At 47.4% G+C, this 26,634-nt stretch overlaps 1 protein-coding gene across 5 annotated transcripts in view; it reads right to left on the bottom strand.

Annotated features, from left to right (window-relative positions):
• Positions 1-26,634, bottom strand: part of LOC119174539 (SAM and SH3 domain-containing protein 1) — a 347,279-nt gene that overhangs the window by 72,577 nt on the left and 248,068 nt on the right. The gene's annotated exons all lie outside the window — the stretch shown is intronic.

The raw sequence follows: 26,634 nt of genomic DNA, 5'->3' as shown, positions 1-26,634 counted from the left end.
AACGACAAACTTGCTCCGCCGCGATGGCTGCTACCACATGTCGGCGGCATGTGTGATTGTTGCTCGATCGAAAGCTTTCACGTGCATAACCGTAAATTACAGAAAGAAGTTTGATTGATTGATATGTGGGGTTTAACGTCCCAAAACCACTATATGATTATGAGAGACGCCGTAGTGGAGGACTCCGGAAATTTTGACCACCTGGGGTTCTTTAACGTGCACCCAAATCTAAGCACACGGGCCTACAACATTTCCGCCTCCATCGGAAATGCAGCCGCCGCAGCCGGGATTCGAACCCGCGCCCTGCGGGTCAGCAGCCGAGTACCTTAGCCACTAGACCACCGCGGCGGGGAGAAAGAAGTTTAGTAGTAGCACGGTGACAATATGCAAAATTCGTTACTGCTTTGTGTACGATGAAGAAACCCCAAAAGCATTTCACGACCTTTTTTTTTTTTGCAATCTTTCGTTTCGCCGCAACAGGGTGCCCAGAAGCGTACGCTACGACGGCTAGGACGCACTTCGCATGACGATTTCACATTGCAGAAAGCGACCATATTGTAACAAGCTACCGCCGAAACATCAATACAAACCTGCGATAACGAGATTTACGACAAAATACGGACGCTATCTCACTCTCAGCGTGAGATGCGAATGTAAAAAAGGTGTTCGATATCTTGCATTGCTTGAAGTATGCGCTGATAACAAGCATCAAGAGCAGATTAAAACCGAAGCGAGGACCAGGGGTGCAGCCATGTTGCCGGAAATCACCGCACTGGATTCCGGGCAACAAGCGATTTCTTCGCTAGTTTTGCAAAAACGCGCGACACGACACGCAGCGGCGACGGATGGGCCTCCGCGACAGAAAATTCTGTCGGTTGTCACTGTCGCTAGAAAATCGCGTGCATGCGGTTGGGCCTTCACAGTTGGGATCGTCGAGGAACAATGCCAAAATCCTCGTTTCTTCTTTCCTCTCTATTTATTTCCTTTCTATTATGCTCCCTTTTCCCCACCTCAAGTGTAGGGTAGCCAACTGAACCAAGCTTGGTAAACCTCCTTGCCTTTCTTCTCTATTTCTATCTTTCTCTTCCTCAGTTGCAGCGTGCATTCACCTTTGTCATGTGAATGCTGGCTGCGGAGGGATCAAAATCACGTCACATGTAACGTGACTGATACATCCGCGGTCATGTCCTTCGTGTGAATACAGCTTTAAAGACGCCCTGGTGGAGGTAATCACTGAAGCCACGTTGCTCCCTACAACTCTCTACCAAAACCATTCCGTGGCGGCACAGGGCACTACCGGAAAATGAAAAGGGCTTAGCCCCCCCCCCCCCTCCCAAGTCGGCTGGGGTGGGCGAAGCCCTCCCCTAAGTTTGGCTGGTGGCTTGAACGAAACAGTACACATGTACGAAAGAGCTTGGCACACCAGCGACTTGGGGGTGGCAGTAGCGTACTGTGAACCAGATTAAAGTATTCTAGTACTGTACCTGTACTGTGATACTCCATAACGCAAGACGGCACACGCTGAAGCCTTTGAACGTGTACACGCAAAACAAGTTCGGGTACGCTTTTCTGATACTCTATTCTTACTCCAACCGGCAGTTGCCAAGAAGCAAAGGGGTGTGACCCACCACTCGCTGTGCGCTTACTAACTGCTGCAGCAGTGCTGCTTTTTCTCACAAGCGACGCGGCCAGCGGGTCAACCTCGACGGACGGCGGAACCAGTCGGGCGGCGACCGTGGGACCGGTTGTGGGGCCCGTTACTTTGCTGCAGCGTCTCTCTCTCTCTCTCTCTCTCTATCGTTCTCAGCGTGAAACCCTTTTAGGGCGAGAGAGAGCACAGTCAGCGGCCCCAAACAAAACACGGGCCCGAGAACTGCTCGCGACGCAGTCAGGCGGGTGTGTGCTGTGTGGCCGCCGCACTTGCACCCGCAGGATGAGCGATTTCACCACACTAAGCCAACTGAAATGGCGAACGTTGAGAGGAAAGTTGGCGTTGCTGTCGTGCTAATGCTCTCAATGGCTGATTATTCAGTCAGCTTCCCCACAGAGAATGGCTCGCTGCCGAACATGATTGCTCGCAAATTAACCAGAAACGCGTGCAGAACCGCGTCGATGTAATGAGAAAAGGGCGTGTGGACAGATACCGGTGAACAAATGAAGCATGAGAAAGTTAAGGCAACTTCAAACGCGTAATCTCATTGCATTTTTAGCCGTTACGCGTTGAGGGAGCAGTACTTCGGCCTCTCTTATTCGATATCGTCATGATCCTTATCGCCAGCCTATCATGTCCGTTACAGTACGAAGACCTGTCCAGTCTGCCAAGCGTGAGCCAATTACGTCACATGTCATTAAGTTTCATTTCCTTCATTTTTCATACCATCGCGCACTGTGCGGTTTTTAGGCGCCTCCCAAATTTCTTCGTTATATTACAGTTTTCATCCCGTACGTCAAAACTCTGACATCGAATTGTGTCTTTTGTCAACCCCATAAATAACGGCACGAAACTGATTTCTCGGGAAAGCTGTTCCGCTTGGTAAGCCCTTATTGGCCTTTGCTTTTCTTGTTACTTTTGCCCCGTGAATGCGCACTACATTGCAGCGCCTCACAACGAAACTGCGCCCAGGAAAACTGCGCAACGGGTGCAAAGCAATCAGACTCTACACTACCAAAGTCACCTATATTGCTGCGTGAACTAGTTCGTGGCAGAAAACGATATCTATCACTACGGTTGTTCTAGTGGCGGATCGTAACGAGGCATAACCATGTATCAGCGATAGGCACCCGCATTCAGGTCACACTTTCAGCCGGTGACCCGCGCGTTGGAAAAAAAAAAAAAAAAGAAGAGAGTGGACGATAGCGACGGCGCCGCAATCAATTTCGAAACGCAGCCGGTGCACACGACGCAGTTCCGGTTATTGTTTATACGAATATCGAATCGTGATGCGAGGACGTGAGCCACCAGAGAGAAACACGGGGAACGCCTGGCTTGCTACGCCGCATGTGTATACATAGTTCACACTGTTCCAATGCAAACAGCTGTCGCGTTACGAACGTCGCGATGCAGAACGAGGTTCCGACCAGGCCAACAGAGAAACGTTTCCAGAGTTTGCGGACATTAGTTACTTTAACAGACATCTGTACACGGCTCCGTCTCTGAGCGCCAGCAGCGGCGTTCCGCCAGAACTAAATGCATGGGAAGTGGTAAAAAAAAGCAAAGATAAAAAAAGCTAGTTATCATAAACTACCCCGGTTGCAAGATTGCAAGCGTTGTAGGCCAGAAAACTTCCCGACCCCTCATTCACCAGCTCCTATACGTCAAAACTGAAAGCACGTTTTCAAGTTCCCTTTAAGGGTAAGAAATGTCTCTAAGTTTTTCCAGCTAAAAGACACGTGCGTAAAGCCTCAGGGAATCTCTTGTGATTTTTATGTAGCTCAAAAAAAACTTTATTTGAGTATATTTTGCCAAATAAGGGGAAGAACGCGTAGAAAATTTGCGACCTGTTTTCTAAAGCTCTTCCTGCCCACCGATGCTACAAAGGCACATTGGTAGACAAAACCGGATGTCATCAAGGGGCTGTGTTTTTGAACAGTGAAAGGGTCTTAGCTAGACTGTTTCAGTAAAATTGCTGCATCGAACCAAAAAGCGTGCCACTTATTGGGACATTTGAAAACGGCCCTCTGTCCAAAACACACAGGGCCCCATTGTAAAATACCGTATTAGCCCCCCTGGGAAGCCACGAGCTTTACTGTGAGATGTTGCCATTTTTCCATTGTGTCCGGTGGGTCTCTGCTGCATATAACAGAGAGTCTTTTTAATCGAAACCAGCTGTTATCGTCAGATATGATGTCTCCAAATACTGGTGCTAAAATCATAAAAACATTGGGTTATACTATAGCACGTTTTCTGTTTCTTCCCTCCTCCACATAAAAAGTAGGCAGGCGTCGTGCCACCCTAAGGTGACAGTCGCCAGCTTGCTCTCTCCCTCTTTATTTTGTGTCAATGTGCATCCGTGTAAGCGAATCAAGTAAATAAATTATAATTAACTGAGGCAATATGCGAAGTTGGGTAGCGAAGGGGCCACTATCCCAATATCGTAGTCACACAACACAAAACTGATATATGCTATTTTGTTTTATTTTGATTCTTTATGTGTAACAATCAAGCGGAAAAGAATAGCCGTCGTCAAGTAACGGTGACAACAACTCCTTCCTTTATTCTCCATTTCAATAAAAAAGATATAAAGCTAGTTAAAAATAAATACGCAAATCCTGTAAAACGACTAATCAAGGCTTACCGAAACTTGAGTCACATATGTACAAATGTACCTTGGAACAACGTTCCTCACTTCTTAAATATTTTTGTGTGTGTATTATGTACCGCTGACCAGTTTACAAAGCCTTACGCAGAAGTGTGATCTTCCACAGGATTTCCGAAGTCGTATTCAAACTATGCTACAAAAATACAATAAAACTATAGCCAGCATGTCATTTTATGATTCTCGTCAACTATGTTAATTTCCGCCCAATAAAACAGGTATCCGAAAAACAATGTCCATTTACCCGACACTATAGATTAGTCTCTAAAATTTTGGTCTAAAGACCAAGCTCTGAACTCCAAACCGCTTGATCAGCCAAAAGGGAGGGAGTGGTTCAGGCATCGCCAGAAGTTTCTTATTATTATGTTTGTTAATTTTGCACGTGCACACATTCACGCACAAAAAACACGCGCACGATCATACAGAAACTTTGGTAGAACACCCTTTTCCCGAATAAAATTCCGGGCTACGCCCCTGCACCCCGGACATTTCGTGCACCCAACTGACGCCGAAAAAAAAAAGCGCAAGCATTTCCGGAGAAACGGGGCAAAGGTAACGGTTTCCAGCAAAAGGCGGCAACGCGCCGTAAAACCACGCTTCCGTTCTTGGTAGGACCGCGTGCACAGACGAGAAACGGAAGACGATCTTCGCCCCTAACCTTGAACGATCGAGTCTGGCGGCAGTAGCAGCGCGAGCGAGCGACGACGCTCATTAACGGGTCCTTGAGCCCGGCAGGCTTGAGTAGGCGCCTTGTCGTTACACACTACACATACGCATCTGTGCAGGCATACAGGTTCAGGGCCACACTATACTATTCTGAATCACTCCCTAGTGTAGAACAGATTCTTTCTCTCGCGCGGCCGAGTTTAGTGAGCCTAATTACTAGAGTTGTATTTTGATTAACAAGGTACCAAGACGCGGTACGCAAATACGGTACGGAATTGCGGTACACTTCGCCCGCGTCAGTGAGTCCAAAACGAGGATTGCCGGTTTTAGTAACGTCACGAAGATCTGGCTCGCGATTTCTGCGTCGCTTACATCTTCATCGGCTCAATCTTGCCGTTACCCACTAAAACAAATCATTAAATCCCGACTATCCGTTGAAACAAATAAGAACGAACCAGGGTGTCACTGCCGCGTACGCAATGTGCAGGAAGACGCGACCTATAAATAAAGCTGCGCTTGCGAGCCTGTACATAGAGTGGCCGACCCGTGGACAAAGGTACGAGGATATGCATGTAACGAAATCGCCTTACTGCGTGCTTATAGACACACTGATCTCGGTGTACTTTAGCTCATCTGCAGTAGCACGCTGTGAGAGCGCCGCAAGGGAAACATTGGTCCAGCTGTCATTAGAAGAACCACCCTTCTCCCTCCCCTCCCCACTTACCATCTCTCTCTCTGTTCAAGGCACCATGGAGAGCCACGCGAGCTTACACCAGCGGATGGCAACGGTACTGAAACACCAGCAGAAACCTTGGCAACATATATCGCGAAACTGAGGGCGCTAAACCACAAGCTATACCCAGAAAGCCCGCCCGCCTCCGGCGACGCCATGTTTTTTCCCCGATCCATTTTCTTGTCTTTCTTTTTTTGTGTGCTATATACTCTGGATAGATGTGAGTCGCAGATAAGGAGCCTTACCTCAACCAAAACCAGTCGACAACACGCCTGCCGCTTTCTTTAAAAGCCGGTACATGCATACGCTTTGGCGCGCCACCGATTGCTTCAGTGTCAATAGGTCACGCGCGGTATGACGTAAGCACCTCCAGGGCGTATTGCAGCGCGACGCGACCATATAAAGTAGAGCCGCACCAGTTTGTCCTGCATCAGCCCCATAGCAGTATTACAGGAAATCCGAAGCTGTTGAGTGGTGTTGACGGGTACTGCCGATTGGGTGTGGCGGTGTACTCTTGCGTCACTTTAGCGCAACTCAGTTTGGGCATCAAGAAAAAGGGCCATAAGCGAGAAAAAGCTAAAAGACATGTAGGCGACAGGATGAACGCTGAACAACAGGGCCCGTTGGATTAGAGATGAAACCGACAAGAATTGCTGATGGGGCAAGTTGGTGCATCAGCGCTAATCCCATTCTTTGTCTTTTTAGTGATAGATTTTAAGGTCCCAGTGATAGATTTTAAGGTCCCAAAAACCCCAATGTATAATCGCCTGCTTTTTTTTCTTCTTTGCTTCACGCTCGTACTGAGTTGTGCTAAAGCAATACGAAAATATGGTTAGGGAGGGTCATAATTATAATTATGACACGAGAGAGTGAAAATACGTGAGAAAATGAAAAGAAGGATGTTACTCAGAAGAAATATCCAGTTTGCTACTCTGTATACAGTGGATCTCAAGAATTAACTAAAAAAAAGTAACAGGAGGCAGAAACATGGTATACGCACACGACCCATTCTGTTTACAATGACAATTCCGTCGTCTCTGAAGATTCGCGTGTTCACAGGATCTGAAATAAGGCACTTGTAGCCCTTTCTTGCGTCAGCTTGTGAGTCCGGCGTTGTGACGTTGTCACTTGTGATTTGTCGTCAGACAGTACGTGCTAGCGATATCGCAAACATCTGTCTTTAAACGTTCAAGCGCAGCATACATCTGTGTTGGCCCGCCATACATCATCTCTCTGTGGAGCACACACGAAGTTCCGAAAACAACCAACGGCGCCACCTGGATCATTCAATAGGCACATTCCTTCCCATCACACTGCACTACCCTGCTCAGCCGACTATGGATAGGAGTGTCCTTCATACAACATATTTTCGAATGGCTCACAACGCTGCTTGAAACTGTGGCATTGAGAAGACACTTGAAGACAAAAGAAGAGCAGATTCTGGAGTTTTACGAGCCAGAACCACGGTATGTATATAATTTAAAAGGGACACCTTAGCAGGGGTACACCGGAATGATTTTGACAGCCTGGGGTGATTTAACGTGCGCGAATTCCTACGGGTGTTCTTGCACTCTGTCTCCGTCTAAATGCGACGGCTATGTCGTGGCCAGGAATCGAACCCGCATCCTTGTGACTAGCAACGCGAGACCTTAGTCGCTAGGTTAGGAAGGCGAGTCCCGCTTATTTAAAAAAAATACACACACGGAGAAAAAGTGAGAAGTGCGATATATTTGGTAATAAAAATACACATATACGCAGTATATAAGCGAGCACTTACATCGACCACGTAATGTTCATCGCCGACGGAGCACAAACAGTACGCCGCCACACTGCTGGCCCAGAATCCCAGCTTTCGTATATAATTCCGCACGAACGTAGTCCCGAAATCGCGTTTCTCCCGCGCCAGGCGATTACTGGTATTGCGTTGACGCACTAGCAATCGAGGTTTCCTCCGGACAGCGACCGGCACCGCGGAGGCACAGAACGGCGATCACATGCAAAGTAATGGCAGCCATTATTTTACACTGGAGAGTCGACGACGCGCCCGAGGGTATCAGCTGGCAGCATGCAGAGACCGCGCGCGCGATAGGCATCATTATTATACCGCTCTCGGCGTTTCTGTCACGTGACCCTCGCGGCCGACCCATTATATTTAGCGATCACGGCGGAGGGACGCTCCAGCGACGCACCGAGGCGAGAGAAAGAGAGAAACGTCTATCGAGGTCAACGCACGCCGCAGCAACACTTTGCATCACTGGGTGCAACGCCAATATCGTGGGCGAGATCGTGGATTCGTCGTCCCCAGATTCTAAGCGAGCCGGTTTGGTTGTCTGAACCACGCAACGTTACGGAAGTTATAGGGACAGGGAGTTGTTCACACGAACGATACAGTACGACCCTTTAGCACCAGCGGTTTACCCGCACGGAGAGTAGGGGAATACTGTGCCGTCATGGTCGACACGTCGCTATTTTAGCCTGCAAGGTCTGTATTATACGCCGTAATAATCTCATCACGTTACCGTGAGCATCAATCAACGTAAGCGCTTCAACATCAAGCGCAGCAGAGTGTCAAAACACCGCATTAAAATTTCGGGCGGAAATGCATTCAAAAGACAATTAAATCGACAAAACAGCTGGGGCCTCTCAAAAAGCAAAACTGCAACGACAGATTTCTTTTTTCTTTTTTTTAATTATCTTGCTCTGTGGGACAACAGATGGTTAGTCTACGTTATTCTGTTAACAGTGAAGTGTGTGAGCCAGTCTTTCTTTTATAAACCATACAAGATGAATTCCACGGAAAGGCACTAATGCTTCATGGCGACACGAGAAGTCGTCAGCTACGGCACCCAGCAACAACTAAAAAAAAGGGGACAACCGCACAACGTTGAAACAAAAAGAAACCTTTGAAAATACTCTAATATAGAAATTTCATGTAGTAGAGAACGCTTTCATAAAGTCGGTGGACTATAGCTAACATCTCTACCTTTCCTGTATTCTCGCTCTCTCGTATTGATCGATCGATTCTTTAACAACATTGAACCACGTCTGTGGAGACAAAGTTTTTGCGCAATACAGATAGTTAATGGCTCATCTGAAAAGCGAAGCATCTTCACAAAAACAACGACCGCTCTTGTCCACCGACGCTGCACTGATTTGCGAGATGGGCTACAGCTGGCCATCGAGCCTGCTTGGCGCTGTCCGCTTGCAGTGTCGCCCTCCCCTTTCTCTCCCCGCTGCTTGCTTCGCGAGAGGACGCAGATGGGTTTGATCAGTGGCTGTTTGCAAACTCGAACCTGCTGGCCAGCACACAGACTCTCAAGGACGCCAGCGAGCAACACACGACGGGTTGGCAACGCGTCGCCCGAGCTTGACCGGAACGGAGAAAGGAGTGGGCTTCGCGCGAGGTTCCCGGAATCAATGAGCGATGCGGACAGCGACAAAAACTTTCTGGTCACGCGCAGGCGGAGATCGTTTTCTAGAAAGAGACGAAGAACTGGTCAAGGTTCTCGGTGCGTTTGTTCCTTGTGTTTATGTTTCCTCGAGTGATGAACAGCAGTAGCACGCAGTGACTGAGTTAAGCTATCGCTCGTCAACAGTCTTTTTTTAGAAGTGTGGCAGTTTGGGCTAGTTGGTATGGCATGGCAATAGTTATAGCGCGGGAACAAAACGACGACACAGAGACAAGAAAGACACGAAAGACTACGCGATCGTGTCTTTCGTGTTCTTCTTGTCTCTGTGTCGTCGTTTTATTCTCGCGCTATAACCATAGTCTTTTTTTGTTGTTGTTTTTCCGTCCAGCAAGCTCGTTTGGCCACGATAAAATTAAGTAAAAATAAAATTAACAAATCATGGCTTGGAGCAAAGCGCCAACATCTTTCTTCATCAAGGGCGAAACAGCTTGTACTGACCTTTGTTACAGAGAACTGTTGCTTTATTTATTAATAGCCTACTGCCGACCGTAGCTTGGTTTGCAGGGAGGGAACTCTGATGGCATAAAAGACAAAATAGAAATGAGCAAAGGAAGAAAATGTGGCAGAGCACAATTGTAAGAGAAAAAAAAGAAAAAGAATGGAATACAGGGCTCCCTAAGCCACGGGGAGTGTTTGCTTTTTGACGACATGCGTTTTTTTTTAAACTTCAGTGCAAATATATATGTATTTTTTTTCGCCCTTCCTCCTCCTTCTCCACGACATGCGGCCGGGGTTACTGGGACTCGAACCCTTTGTGCCGTAACTCATTTCATAATTCGTTTCTATACAACAAAGTCGAAATTATAAATAAAGAAATAAAAACGCTGTAATAAGCTTTGCACCCCATCTACAAACCAGGATTTGGAGGCACCTCACCGAGAGTCAGAAATTATCACGTAGTGGTCTTTTTTTTTTTTTTTGAGGAGGAGGAGGAGAGGGGGAAGGCGTGGGAGAAAGGTTAAGAACATGCTTTAAAAAATTGACACCAAATAAACTGTACTTCAGAGAATATTTAAAACAAATAAACTGTTGTGATACAGCAGCCTAAAATAGACTGACATTATCACTGATATAAATATGTCTGCACAAACATTCAGCGAAAGTAATTAATGCATTCAGCTGTGCATTGACATCTTATTGAAATTACCAGAAACTGCCTCCCTATTCGCGATAAAAATTGCTCTAGAAAGTTTTCCAGTTTTATCAACTTATCACAAAGGCATCCTCGGTGTGCACGACCTGCCGTTCCCACAGTCCGGGTGCAGCTTTCTAATCTTCGCGGCGCGATAGTCTAATCATCCGCGAAGCACGTGCGATGTGGTGCGACTAATCGGCACGTGAGTCGAGCAGGGCACAACCAACGTCCAGTGTACTTCATTATAACGATAGTTATAGCGCGACAACAGAACGACGACACAGAGACAAGGAGGACACTTCTTGTCTCTGAGTCGTCGTTCTGTTCTCGCGCTATAACTATTGTCCTGTCATACCAACTAGCCCAGGCTGCCACACTTCTCTAAGTTTCATTAAATTGATTGATATGTGGATTTTAACGCCCCGAAAGCACCGTATGATTATGAGAGACGCCGTAGTGGAGAGCTCCGGAAATTTAGACCACCTGGGGTTCTTTAACGTGCACCCAAATCTGAGCACACGGGCCTACATTTCCGCCTCCATCGGAATGAGTTTTATTATAACGGCCAAGGCTGCACTGGTTTTCGAACAGATGGCTCCCAAATATAAATATTTCTAACGCTTTTCCTTTTTTTTTCCAATTTCGACTAGATTTGACTTCCACACCTGCTTAGGACACCGGGCAATTTTTAATATTAAGGCTCGTCCTTTTTATCCAATACCTCCCAAGGCTGAGATTACTTACTGCACATCTAGGCAAAAAATATAAAAAATTCAAGTCTAAAGTATGTAGGCCACGCTTCCATAGAAGTAATTAAGATAGCGACCTGCGAGCTTTTGATCTCTCCTGTACTTACTGTTACTTTTTACAGGTGATCCTGACTTTCTACGAATACGACTCCGTTTAAAGATGCACGTCAACTCTCTTGTAAGTCACACGACTCTCCGAAGAGAGAATAATGAGGCCTAGAGAGAGCCCACGTGACCCTTTAAAGGGAGTAGTATTCGTAAATAGTCAGGAGGGACAAAGACGAATCGAATGGGTTTTTTTTTCATATAGTCTAGGGTATCTTGCGACGACAGAAATTACGGCAAAGCTGGAAGAACGTGCCACTAGGTAATGTAAAGCTAACGCCACAAAACTGCAATAAAAACGCCTGTTTTCTGAACGCTCGTTGTTCACTTGTTCAAGTGATACACATCTAACCACCACCCCCCTCCCCGATTTCACTCACGACTTCTCCATCGATCACCCGATGGCACCTCTACCATCACCGTTCACATCAGCCGCACAGCGTATTTGATAACGACTACCAAACGAAAGTTTCACACGCGCCCTAGCCCAAAACAGAGCTTCAGAACGATGAAGAAAAAGGAAGTTACTTAGCACAAAAAAAAAAAAAAGCCTGGCCTGCGCGGAAGACTTAGCACAGTCACAGCGAAAGCTAGAAGAGAGGCCTTTCAGAGCCTTTTCAAAACACTCATTGGGTAACTACTGCAAGCACACTTGCTTGATACCCACTAGGGCATTAATAATAAACTTTTGGGTAGTATGCCGGCATTCGCTATGCTATTTTTCGTCATTCTTCTGAGAAGCGTGGTATATCCGCTAAACACTTGCATAAAATTTCGTGCCAAACTGTTCATGAAATGGCTGACGACGATGAGAAATTATGGCTGAAGTGGGTGAATGTTACAGCCAATAGGGGAAAACAAGAAGAAACTTTTGTAATGGGTTGGAGCTTCGGACGACCCACTCGTTACGCTATTCGCATTGCGCGATGGACGCAGCACAATAGCAAGACACACAAGAGACAAGCTCTATAGTTACAACTGTTTATCGGCTGCTACGTAATTTTCGACCATATGCACCGACTAGGTCCTCCAAAAATATATATATATCAAAAGAGGAGTTCGAATTCATGGGATGACAGACGCGTTGCTGGTATCACGGGTCCATTAGCTAGAGCGCCCCACTTGCGTCCGCTGTTCCCTCCTTTTGCGCAAAAGCACGCGGGAAGCAGATGAGGTGTTAGCTGTTTTACACGCTGTACCAAACTACAAAACAAAGATGGATCTTGCCAAAGATCCGCAACGCAGGCGGACGCCTTCCTCATTCTCGCCCGTCCGTTTTTGCTGCACGCTGTTCGCAGATGAAGATAATTCTGTGCAAAAAGCGAGATGACCGAAGGAGAAGAAGTATGTATATATAAATCAAAGAGGAGGTGGTGGAACATGAAAGAGGTGGGGAGGGGGGCTTTTTGTTTCACCTATTCTAAGGACGAAAAGTGCCGGCGCTCAGTCAGTCAGAACGAAAAAGCCAGCGGCAACGAGAACAAAACAAAGATCCAAAGCCGGACAGACAGGTAGCCAGCCGAGTCGACGTCATGTACAACAAAAAAAAAAAAAAGACGAACGCCTTCCAAAACGGGGAAAGCCCAGCCGAGACGCGACACAGATTTCTGCTATTTACTACCGTCCACCGAGGCGCCACGTGCCTTCCATGTGGGTAGTGCTACCGCCTTCGTGCGGGCTTTCGTTGCTCTGCGCCTGCGCAGTCGCTCTTGAACGAGTACGCGCAGCTCACGACCGGAGCCAAAGGAGCCGCACGGCCGCTTCACGCTTTCGAATGAAGCGCGCGAGGGCAAAGCAATCGAGGATTTTTCCGACAAAAGCGAGTGTAGAGCGGGAACAGTGGCGCTGCGAACGTTGAGCTGGCTCGAAAAGTGATTGGATGCAGAAGAAATTGTCTATGGCCTTCGTGCATTCGTCGTTTTTAAATACATACTTGGACCGTTACACTCGCGAGCATACTCGCGTGCTGTATACATTTCTCGATCACATCAGTTTTCACTAAAAGCGCGAAAGTTATCAGTGTGTGCGCACATATATAACTATTGGAAATATGGCTCAATATGTAATGATATGTAATACTCGGAGACAGATGGATGAAAGAAATGGAAGGTAAAGAGTTTTTCCAGAGCAAATATTCCGTTTTCCATAGCATGTAATGCGAGATGTTTTAAAAGGGCCCTGAAAAATATGAAACGACGAACACGAAAACAGAGAATATGGACACAACCACTGCTGTAAACAAGACGACACTCGTCACTATATGAAGCCGTTCACACTTGTTTGCAAGAAGTGCAAAAATTAACTCACGACCCAAGGCTAAGGAGAACACAGCCAAAACCGAATGCTCTCACGAGCCACGCGGGGTCATTTATCGGAACCAGGTATCAGGCCCACGTTTTAGAACTCTATAATTTTAATGTCGGGGTAGTTTTATCCGGAAACTACGATATGATTGAGGGACGGCGTATTGAAGGCGTACGGAAATTTGGATCATCGGGTGTTCTTTGTAGAAATGCTAGAGACCCGCACAGTACAAGGGTCACTACCATTTCGCGTCCATTTATGAGACCGTCACAGCCGGGATCGAGCTCGCGACCTTTGGGTGAGCAGCAGAGCCCCGTGACCACTACACCACAGAGGCGGACTACACGTATGGGTCGAGGAGGAGGAGGAAGAAACTTTATTCAGAGAGAGAAAAAAAATTGAAATGCAGGCAGTTTGGTCGGGCCCTCAGTCCAGGGCTCCGTTGGCACGAGCGGCTCGCTGGACCTGGTCAAGCAAAGCTATTTGGCTCTGCTTGTCCTCGTCCGCAAGCCATGCCTCCCACTGCCTGTGAAACATGTGTGAAGCGCGGTACCTTAGCCGGGAAGCTAAGCTATCTCGGCGGGTCACAATACATGCCACTCCCGCTGTGAACCACCATGACAGCAGCTCCCGTATCAACACAAGCACCAGAGAGAGAGAGAGAGAAAAGAGAGAGAGGGAAGGATGGATGGAGAGCTCTTGCAGGAAACGCTGTCCGCGCAGTGGCTATGAAAGTGGCTATGAGTGGCTATGAAAAAAGAGAAAAGAAGAGAAAAGCGAGCCCCGTTATTGTCTGCTTCAAAGAGCGACACCGCCACAGTAGCTCACGAGGGATGGGGGTGAGGAGGGATAAAAAGGATAGGAGTAAAGATGTGGGAAAGCCGAAGAAGGAGAAGAGAAGAAGAGACGTGTGGTAAGCCACAGCGAGCGAGGACAAATCGAGGGGATAGAAGAGATAGGAAAGATGGAGCACGGTCACTGGAGTCCGAGGACGGGGCGCACCTGCGAGGGCTCCTTTCGGCGTCGGTGGATGGCGTAGAACAAGTCCAGTAAATCAGAGCTGCACTGTCGTCGGAGGTGGAAGGTCGTCGGCGGCAGGAGATGACGTAGGGCGAGTCCAGTCGGCCAGAGCCACGCTGACGCGGGAGATCGCAAGCGCACGACCGGTCAGCTCGAAATCCAGCAAGCGAGCCTGTCCGCGCAGAATCGGAGAACGCAGGCGGAGACAATTACGCACTACATAGGAAGGAGGGAAAGATGGAGCAGCTTGTGTGCTGCGCGGCACGCCGGAGCCATCCTCGAAAAACGAGATACGAACACAATGCTTGCGCCTCACGCGCGCGCGTTGGTGAAAAAATGGCGATTATCGTATAGTGGACGCACGCGAAACGAGGAGGAGCGGTGGTACGCAAGGACGGGAGCACGCGGAGACCGAAGGCGCGGCAATCTCGGCAACAATTAAAAGAGACGCTCGGTAGAAAAAAATATATACATATATCAAAGATAAATGCGAGGCCCACTAGGCAGTAATACGACTTCCTGGCCGTAGACATACCGCTATACGGAGAAAGCAACGCGGCGAAGAACAAGAAAAGGCAAAATCAGCGAAAGGTGTGGCATTGCACCGAATAAGAAGAAAAGGCAAAAAAAAAACGAAAAGTGTAGTCAAGGCGTGGACGAAAGATTGAGAACGTCTTTCGGTAAGAAAACAAAATCGCAATAGTAACGTGATTTTTTTTCTTTTTCTTCTTTAACAGCAACGCGAAAGGAACGCTCTGCCTTTGCATACTTTGCATACAGGTTGTTCACCTGACACCAGCATTGCGCATGTGTTCGCGGGAAACAAGCGCACATACGCTGTTCCTGCAAAATGGATACAGCTGCACCGCTGCCCCCAATCGGGCTAACACGGTCGACGAACGCTGAGCTGCTCTTCGGAAACAAGCTGATTAGTTCAATCGAATTTAGTGGTTCATGAACGACTGCGGCCACGTATCAGGCTCGCCAGTCCCGAAGTGTTGAATAATGAATGGAGGTTGGGGCAACGAAGCTGTTGAAGGCCCGCGCTCTTTTGCGTTCTTTTGTACGCCGGCGCTGCGAAACAGGAGATCGCAAAGCAACGCAACGGTTTGGGGTAACAGCGACTCAAGAGTTTCTAGTATCAATACTTACTAGCCAAAACGTCTAACCAGTAGAAGACAAGAAACGAAACACAGCCAGGTTCGTCTTAGGTATCTACAAAGGTAGAGTTGCACTGCAGTGAAGAAAAAAATTTGAATTGGGAATCGCTATTGTCTCATAGACGAAAAATTGCGCTAAAAGCTTAGATATGATGTGCAATTTCACAAGAACTGCAACTGATGCCGTAAAGCGCAAACGATATACCTGGATGTCTTGGTCACCCGTTTAAAGTTAGGGAACGTCAAACCGAGACGACCCTGTATTTAAACTACTTTTTTTTTTTCGTTAAAGCTGTGTAGTGTCAAAGAGAGCCTCATGAAAAACAAAAAAAAAGTTTTTTAAAGGTTTGTAGCCTCCCTGCTAGCCTTCGTGCTAAGTTAGAATATGTATTATAAAGAATAAAAAGCTTCATCTTCAGGAGATATCAAGACAAGGAGTTGCATTCGAAGGTTCAAGCATCAGTCGAGGTAAGAGTGGCTCGTTAAGTACAAAGAGAGGCTCACAGTTTTCGTGAGGCATGTAACGGCGGCAACGTGGCTCAAGGGCGATTCAAATAATGGCTCTGCTTATAGTCATAGCTGAAGACTAAGGTGAAGCGTATAATAAGTAACGTGATATGCGTGCCGCAAATGGCAAACGCTTGGTTAGAGTCGCCGCTTAGAGCCAAGGCTACGCCTAACTTCACGCTCGAATGGACGTTAGGAACTGAACGGGCCACGCAGTCCACCTAACTGGCACTTGCGCACCTCTGACGATGGGGAATGCAGCCGATTTCGCAGTAGCTAGAGGATCGTTACGCACAAACAAGCGACTAACAGCCAGTTGGTGGCACAGCAATTGCTCTACTTCGTTGTTCAGACATACGGCAGCGGTGTCGAAGATTACAAGAAGACTCTCTACGAAGGGTCTTCCTCGTCCAAGTCTACTAGCGCTGTGTATGACACCTCTCGATGCTTTTAAGAAACCAACCCGTCCCACCATGGTGAGTACAGCCTTGTGCCGACAGACCAGGTATATAACCGTGGGTGACGTCACACGCGCACGAATGACGCCAGCACATCGTATATGTACGTACGTACGACGAAAATGAAAGGCCATAAAAAAATAAGTGATCACAAAATGAACATGAACGCCACTCACGATTAGGTGACGCTAACGTTTACATGAATCAATGCTGAAGCTTCAGTTAGTGAGCTTGTCCCTCGCACCGGTAACACTGCGATCCCTAATTACCGGTAGAACTTGCTTGAAAATGCAGTTCCTGCTACTGCAAATTCCGATCAAAATAGTGGTTTCTACTGGGGCCTTGACACACTGACACTTCAGATGTCGTCATCGGTATATTTGTATAGAAGTTTATGTGGAGTACCTATACGATGCACTGACGTAATTGTGACGTCAGTCGCGGTGAGATACTCCATCGGTGTCTGGCATCATTGTATGGGAGATACAAGACAAGGAATGCTCCATGTATCTGACCGAATTAGTAGAATGGCGCGCGCTTTATTGCGCGAACCACCTCTGTCTCACGCCAGATTTTTCGTACGCACGAAAAAGGACGGGATAGACAGACCAGGCACTCGCTAAAGTGACGGCAACTTGTCAATACTTCGAATAAAAACTCAAATAACGATAACAAAAGAAGAGAAAAGTGCCAGCGCAGCAAATTCTCAGCACGACAGTTCAAGGCCGCGTTGGCTCGCATTAGCTTCGTGCGGTGTAGCAGGCACACCCAAGGGTACATCGCTGCGAATGACTACAGGAAATTCCCTCCTTTAATCGCACTACACCTCAAAGGGGCTTACGAGAAAGAAACAGTACACAAGTTTGATAACTACGGTTTTTTTTTCTACGCGTCACAACAAAGGTTCGATAACTATATTCACGTCGTATTCAAGGACATTGGAATAATTCGGGCAACGTGCCATACATTTAACGTGCACCTAATTCTAATCAATAGTGAGATGCCGCCGCGGTGGTCTAGTGGTTAAGGTACTCGGCTCCTGACCCGCAGGTCACGAGATCGAATCCCAGTTGCGGCGGCTGCATTTTAGATGGAGGCGAAAATGCTGTAGGCCCATGTGCTCAGATTTGCGTGCGCATTAAAATCCACAGGTGGTCGAAATTTGCGGAGCCCTCCACTACGGCGTCTCTCATAAACATATGGTGGTCTTGGAACGTTAAACCCCACATATAAATCAATCGAGAACGAGAAAATACACGACTATAATATAATACATAATGAAAACATAACAGTTATTCCAATGAAAATTAAGTGCAAGAGACATTTCCTTCCCACTACGGCATCGGATAGGAGTGCTTGGGCTCCTAAATAACAGACTGGAGTACCGTTCGCGTGGTCACTAGGGGTCCGGGTAAAGAGTGCACCCCCTCCTCAAAATTCAAACTTTGCACGAGTAAACATGCAAAGAACACATATGAACACTAATTAAAAATGACGATCTTCACCCCCTTCCTTCTACAAAAATATTTAAAATCCGGATGCATCCTCATTGTGCACGGACGGCGAGGTGAACATCCGACTGCACCATTTTATTTGCACAGGTGGCACTCGAGCGGAGCTAACACCGGCAATCTAGTGGGAGATGTGAGGCTGACGTTATTTCTGCAGGCCTAGTTGCAGCAGCAGGGCTAAGCGTCTGCGGCAGTCCGTGCGAGGCTAGATGGACCTGTAGCAAACACTTTCCCTCCTTATAAATTCATTAGATCACAAAATCATCTACGACATTCGAAAGTACGGGTCCCTTGATGAGCCTCGGTGCAATATCAGAGCAACACAATCACAACTTAGACGTATTTCACTGGACAAACTGGCGAGTACTTTTTTTTTCTTGAGAAACGGTCACGTATATTGTACAGGCCAAAAACTGTTGCCCACGAAGACAAAGAGAAAAAAAAATCGAATCTGCACATTCAGGCAACCTATAATGCCCTTGTAAATGAGGGCGGCATAAAATGTGTCGGAACGCAGCGTTTATTCTTCTCTCCTCTCCGTTTTTTGTGTGTGTGTGTGAACTGCACAAAGATAACGTTGATTGATTATCTCTGCCTAGAACAGAGCAAGACAAATCTGTGCCAAGCAGCCGTCACCAGCTTTGAAAGTCGGCTTCGCCCTCAAGTGATTAGACACCTACAACCATAACGAAAACAAGCACGCATCTGTGGACCTGTAATCAGAGGCGGCTTCTTTGACATCCGGTTATAATAGTTTCTAACGTTTCACAGGAGAGCGGGCCGTGAAAATCGTCGCTGCCTCTCATATGGCTACCTCAGGAAACTCGCGTACTGCGTTCGAAGGAAGGATATAGGCGACTACGACCAGGGCGTGGAGAACCTGCGTACGGGGAATTGTTGTGAAAGGACCCACACTGGGCTACCTTCCCTCGGTTTTCAAAAGCTCCGCGGTCTGCAAACACACAAAAAAAGCCGGTGACAGGGCCATCTCCGAAGGACAGGGGGTCACCTTTTGCGAAGAGGGATGGCCGACGGTGTACAACAGTCCGATGAGGAAATGTCCAAGCTACAGTGCACTAGAAGATAGCGAAAACGTAGGCCCAGGTACAAAGCAAGGATCTTCGTTTTCCAAGGTCGCGGATTTTCCGAGAAAAGATGAAGAAAGCTCGCCGGAAAAACTACAACTTCAAAAGCGGAGCAGCGCGGAACCATTCGCGTTCTCAGAAAGTGGGAAAACATTGACGAAAGAAAACGCGCTGACAAAAGAGCCACCCCACCTGCAAAGGAACTAGCACAGACCCAACCCTCCCCAGACACGGAATGGCAGCACTTGGCCGACGCAGCAAGTGTTACATTGGAGGAACGCCACTGCAGTTTGGTATGATGCTGGGATCATAGCTAAAGAAAGAACAGATACTACTACCTCATGTTACCATTTAAGTTCACACTGATATAAACGGCAGCCAACAGCATTAATGACACCCGCACGTCGAAGCACGTGCCGCCTATTTGAATGAACAACGTCACTATATTCACTCCAGCATTGTGAACAGAGAACCAGCAATGGTTTCCGAATCGTATTGGTCGGTGACAGTGATGTTCACTTGTAACGAGCCACTTGGCCAAATGGGCTTCGTTGTAATCGTGACGGCTTACAGCAAAGGAGTGCACACTCGCGCAGCGACCATTAGTGAAATCGGATGTTCAATGTAGTGACGGCGATACCAGGCTTCAGAGCGACACAGATAAGAAGGACGAAGTATTTGAACGTGGCGACACCTTCGGGCGTTACGTCGCGAATCTCGCCGAGCTGGCGATAACCTATCGGCTTCTACATTGATGCTTCTTTTCGCGCTTGTCCGAACCATGCATGCTCATTTGCAGTGGATGGTGCGCGGACTTGGCTGTAGAAAAAAAAAAAAAAGTCCTGCAAAGGGAGTGAGCAGACGATACACAAGACGTTCACGCATGCAGTCTGCTGTTCAGTGCGAATCATATTTGCGCATAAATTGGTCGACTGCGCAAACGTTCTGATCAGCTGCTGATCTGTTTGCACGTAAAGCTTGTACAGACGCAGCGTTTTTCCTAGCGAAAAATGGCGACTACATCGATCGAGCATCTACAACATGGCTTTCGTTAGCGAGTGCAGTACTGAGGAATTGAAACACAACAGCATTTCTCTCTCCTGTTTATTTCGTGGCTTTGGGACGTTAAACCCCACATATCTACAATATCTTGTTTGTTCTAATGAGTGCTAGAGCAACTGCTCGCGATAGCTGTGAAACGTCACTGAAAAAATCAGCGTTAGAGAGGAATTTACGCCAATATGACGATCTGTCCACGCTGCAGGCGAAAGTCAGTGCATCATTTCGCATTGAAATTTTACCTTTTTAATCATGTGAGCTGTACGTCTCAGTTTAACTGTTACAAAGGACAAGGCCCTATCAGCATGACTATACGAAATTCCAACAAACTTTAGACAATGCATCTACCCGCGGAACAAAGTTTTAAAATAGCCGTTACTGTTATTTTTTTTTTCTACACACTAATTTTCCCTAGGACTGGCTCATGATCGCGCAAAGCGAAGCCGGATAAACTTTAGACAACACGTGTTCTCTGTGGAGGAAGTTCTAAATGTCCTGTTGGTTGACTTTTTTATCAACCATCCATTTCATTTTTCGAAGCGACAACTCGGATCTGCCTTGAGAAGCTGTTTTGTCGCCCTAGGCTAATTAAAGCCTTCCGGCAAAAACAAACGTGATCATTATTCGGTTAACGTAACCCGATAGGGCCACCGTGAAGCAGTACGCGAAATCAAGGCTGCGCCAACAGAAGGCGCCTTTCGTCTTTCATCTCTAGTTCATGCATACGTCCTTGATCACTGGCATCTACCTCGAGAGAGCAGAGCGCTTGCGTCAGTGGGCACAGCTGCTCGCTCGAACTGACCGACTGAGGGACACATGGCATTTCGCTTCCTTCGTTTGAAGAGCAAAAACCACTGCCTCGAGGTAGTTTCTTTCACAAAGGAAATGCGGGAAAACGCAGCGTTTGCCCAGCACGCAAAAGCGAATTCACTCACTCAAGGCGTTTCATGAAGAGGAAGTAGTTTGAATGCCGAAAAAAAAGAACAAAAAAATAGATGGCTGAAATTGCACGTTCCAAAACAACGATATGATTATGAGAGACGTCGTAGCGAAGGGCTTCCGGAAATTTTCGACCGCTCGGGGTTCTTTTCAAAACGTGCACCAAAGACTTAATTAAGCCCACGGGCCTGGAACACATCGCCTCCGTCGAAGCACGACCGGGATTCGGTCCCACGACCTAATGCTTGGGAAGGAGATGGTTCACGTTCAAACTGCAACCGCGAACTCTTCCCAAACTTGCCCCGCCAAGGTGGTCTAGTGGCTAAGGCTGCTGACCCACAGGTCGCGGGTTCAAATCCCGGCTGCATTTCCGATGGAGGCGGAAATGTTGTAGGCCCGTGTACTCAGATTTGGGTGCACGTTAAAGAACCCCAGGTGGTCGAAATTTCCGGAGCCCTCCACTACGGCGTCTCTCATAGTCATATAGTGGTTTTGGGACGTTAAACCCCACAAATCAATCAATCAATCATCAATCCTCCCAAAATTCCGAAAACGTAGCTCGACGACACAAGCGAAACGGCGGCACAATAAATCGTACGCTCGCTTACCTTCTTTACGGGCACGTCCATCGCGAGGCCGCAGAGATTGAAATCAAGGTCCCACGCGCTGGACTAGATGCAAAAGACGACACCACCACGCGGAGCGACTGCGCCGAAACCGTACACGCATCCCAGACGACGTCTCGTGGCTGCTTTTCCTTTTTTTTCTGTCTTGTCACAGTCCGAACACACGACGACGGATCGCCGTCTACGCACGCACAAACGCCAAGAGAGACACGCAGCGAACTACCGCTGTCCAGACTAGCTAAGCGTGTGACTGAGCAGAAAAGTTTTTGCGCCCAGGCCGAAGCGGCAAGCTAGCTAGCGCCACTAGCGCGCCTCCACTGAAGCGCACGGCAGTCACGACGGAGCCGACGGAGCGGCCAACAACTCGCTTCCGCGTGCAGTCAAGTCCGGCGGCGGGCACAAAACGCGAGGAGCGATAGAGAGAGAGAGAAAAAACGATAAAGAGAGAGGAGAAGGTGGGAAACAAAACAGCAAGATCGCCAGCTAGGTGAAAGGAGAAAAACAAGGAGGAGAGAGAGAACGGGTGGCGCCATCTGGGCACATATGAAAGAAACTGAAACTGACCTCGCTTTCGTTTTCGTCCTTTACAAGCGTAAGCTCGCGTTGCATAAACCAAGATATTGCTCCACTGTTGCAGGCGTTGCTTCTTCAACATTAAATCTATATTTTTGTACCACTAAAGACTCAGCAAAGCTATAGGGTACAAAGTCCGGGCACGTTTTCGCACCTCGAGGCACTGATTTGACATGACGGCTTTAAGATGCGGACATTTGTACGAATCTGTGTTTGATTCATTTGCGTCTGACGCGTCAGCACTTGGCTGTGCAGGTGACGAGGTTTTCCAAATATATTAACCTAACAAAAAGAGCTTGAAGCGACAAGGACAACACGAAGAATACAACACGGGCGTTTGTCCTTTCCCTTTTATTCGCTTTGTAGTTATTAATGAGTGCTGTCAGACAATGAGTCTTCCTTAACATTGCGTTTCTACAAATCGTTTTCATTATTATTGCATCTAAAGAAAGTCTTCCTTAACATTGAGTTTCTACAAATCGTTTTCATTATTATTGCATCTAAAGAAAAAATGAAAACGAGCCCTGAAGTATCGCCTTTTATTTGTAGTTCAGTCCCATAAACAAGGCAGAAAATCGGCATTGCCCTTCCAGATTTCAAGGTTAGAGTGCACACATAAACAAATTATTTCATGCGGTCCCCTGAAAGCCTGCTGTGTAGCTAGATATGCATGTTTCTAGTGTCAGTCGAATTTCTTTCACGCGTAGCAGAAAGCAGAGCCTGCGGTACTTGAAAAGCGATGGTGTTCAAAAAAAATTGCCCGCAGCTTCCCTCGGGGGAACACTGAGGAGGATGCGGAGCATAGAATTGGTTAACGGGGTGTTAAAGTGCGACTTACTTGGGTCGATGGCTAAATTGGTTAACGTGGTTGTGAAATGGGGTGTTAAATTGCGACTTACTTGGGTCGATGGCTAAATTGGTTAACGTGGTTGTAGGAGGGGGTGTTAAATGAGTGAACACGTACACACGTATGCGAAAGGGCGGCGCTGGTCGAAGGGACGTCGATCATTGTGTTTGTGGATTCGTTGGAATTCATTTCACCGCGACCTTGGACGTCGACGAACCGTAAAAACCAACCGACGAGCGGCAACTGAGCGAGCGAGCGCCGACCTTGAGTATATATATATACAATGCGACGGCGCATGCACTGTCAGCTGTTGAATGTTCTCGAAGCGCGACGGTGCATGCGCGTCCACTGGAGAATCAGGAGAATTGTAGATGTCGAACGCGGTGTGTAGAGGAGGGAGGGTGCACAGATGGTGGAGGAGTGAAGCGCGCGCGGTGTGTAGAGGAGGAAGGGATGCACAGATGGTGGAAGAAGGAGGAGACGGCGCGGCGGCGCATGCGCGCGCGTCAGCTGTCGAATGTTCGAGAAGCGGTGCGGACGGCGCGGACGGCGCACTACAAGGCGCGAGTATAAGATGCTTCCGCATCTAAAAATGACTGAAACGAAGTCCTTGGCACCACGTAGATTTATCAAGGTTCCTCGCAGGCTCAGAAATTTGTCAAGTTCATCTAGCAGGTTTTGTGCCACAAATCGGACTAGAAACATTAAGATGAACACAACCAATTGCAAAGATATTAAATTCTCTGTAGTACACGTACGCGTGAAGGGAAAGTTTCTAACATGGCCACTGTACAAATGATGCCGCGTCCGTGCATACAGTTCATGCATTAATAGAGAAACTCATTGATTCAAAATAAACGATTGATGAATATGGACGGTTTAACGTCCCAAAACCACCACATGATTATGAGAGACGCCGTAGTAGAGGGCTCCGCAACATTTCGACCAACAGGGGTTCTTTAACGTGGATTCAACATAAACAAATAAGTACTTACCCAAATGGAAGCGTACATCATTTTTTTAATACAGCATTTTAAACGAAATAGAAGAATAGAGCAAATTTCATAGGCAGCATTGCAACTTACGCTCACAACGTTTTAAATATTTGAAAAAGTGCGAGTTTTCCTTTTTCCTGTTTCCTTTTTCCTGTTTTCCTTTTTCGAGATGTTGAAGTGCTGTTACGCGAAATGATTTTGTTTTAATATCCCGCAGTCTACGTGGCTGCGCTAAAGATACCCTTAACCAAAGTGAATTCAAGCTGCAGCAAATAAGTTTCGCAGAACCCCACGAGGCGGAAACAAGTTCGTAAAAGGGAAACGTTCCTTCTCCATTTCCGTTTTTATTCAGTGACGCAATCTTGAACGCTGAACCACAGTGTGATAGTCAAAAAAGGGAGAACAATAGTAATCTTACGTGTACGTTTATTTGATGGTACATGCTCATCGTTTTTTTTTTCTTTGAGTTGGTGTCAAGCTCCTAAGTCACAGCAACTGAAGTCGGCAAAGGCACTTTTGCAATCTCTTAGCGCTACATGCCTGCCCAGGCGGATGTTGCTTGCACTGGTACTGTTTCGTGCGATAGAGAAATGTTATCGCCCAGTGCTAGCAAACTTAAATAGTGACCCACTGTGATAGTGCGCCTATTCCCCCTGATTCTCTCTTTCACTCTCCCTTTACCTTCTGAAAGATCACAAACAAAACTGCATGTTGGTCAATGAAAGACAGCACACTAGGCTTTACATTCTGGTTAACTTCATTAGCCTGTCATGTGTCCTTTGTTCCTCCCTAGCAAAATACATTACCGCCATTTGGAATAGCCTGACTGCTACTCTAAAAACAGCCCTGTCACTCACCTATCTCCTAGCACAATTGAAAAATTCGATCCATAGTAATCCACCCTACTACAGAGATTTCTAGTATTGACTTTTCAAATAAAGTTTATTCATTCATACGCAAACATCAGAGTCTACAAACAGTCTCGCTTCCTCGCCCGAATTGTGTAACGCGAGGTCTCGAATTGACGTCGCAATGATTACTCACCGAATAGCGGAAGAAAATCTCTCGAGAAACTCGGTCAACAAGCAAGACATGCCAAAACGCTTAATAACAGCAGGTTGCTACTTGTGCCAATACACCTTCTTCCCTACATCTTATAGCAGCTGTCTCCTCGAACTTTGTTACCTAATTTTTCCGTTCATATACCCATTATTCTTGTCATATACCTGCAGTGCAAGCAGTCGATGTGCGTGGTCGATCGACAGTAATCGCGGTACCATCATGCAAACCACTCCATTCCAGTGGCAACAATTTTAAACGCTTCTGAATGTGCAACTAAATGTTTAGCAGTCTTTGTTTCACTAATCGAAGCAGCGTACTCCAGGCACAGGCGTGGAAAGGCAAATAAGCATTATTCCAAAGCAGTAGGAACATTTACGCTCGCGCACATTCCCTCCTTTCAGGGGCGAAGCACCTTAGGGTGTGTGTCTGTCCATCTTCTGTTGGTGTACGTAGCCACCAGTGGCGCATACCCGTTCTAGAGCAGGTATGTGCCTCAAGGAATGGCGAGATGTGAAATGGCGGTACTTGCAGTGTTCGTGGACGGACGGACGGACGGACGGACGGATGGACGGACGGACGGACAGACAGACAGACAGACAGAGAGACGGGCAGGCAGGCAGGCAGGCAGGCAGACAGACGGGCGGGCAGACGGGCGGGCAGACAGACAGACAGACAGACAGACAGACAGACAGACAGACAGACAGACAGACAGACAGACAGACAGACAGACAGACAGATGGACGGACGCGCAGAGCGAATATGTGCCACAAGGGATGCGAGATGGCGGTACTTGGTGTGTTCGCTAAATGGACGCACATACGGACGGACAGATGGACGCACAAACGGACGGACAGACGGATGGACGGACTCACGGTCGGACAGACGGACGGACGAACGGATGAGCGGACAGATGGACAGAAATACGGACGGGCTGACGGATGCTTCACCCCCCTCATCATCATTCACTCCGTGGAGATGCTGTGATTTTTTTTTTTTTTTTTGCCGAGTGTGCCCTCGCAATATCTTTTCGCCACGTTCGCGTTAATAAAACTTAACTTGGGCCTAGATGATACCTGAACAATATGCCTATAGCATATACCTGAACTGAAATTACCAGCGCAAACACAGAACGCGCCCCACGGAGAAAAGAAAAAAAAACGACAGACACGACGCTCACGTTCGCTGCCGACATGAAATATGACTGCTGTGAATTTACACGACTCTTTCTTCCCATAAACTTTAAAACTGGAAAGAATAATGGCCTCCCGCATACCGCGAAGAGAGCAACTCGTGCACTCCCTCGCTCAGCATTCT

The sequence above is a fragment of the Rhipicephalus microplus genome, chromosome 5 (genome assembly GCF_043290135.1).
Source record: "Rhipicephalus microplus isolate Deutch F79 chromosome 5, USDA_Rmic, whole genome shotgun sequence".
Taxonomy (NCBI): domain Eukaryota; kingdom Metazoa; phylum Arthropoda; class Arachnida; order Ixodida; family Ixodidae; genus Rhipicephalus; species Rhipicephalus microplus.
Note: the sequence above shows the minus strand (reverse complement) of the source record. Positions and strands in the feature narration are given on the sequence as shown.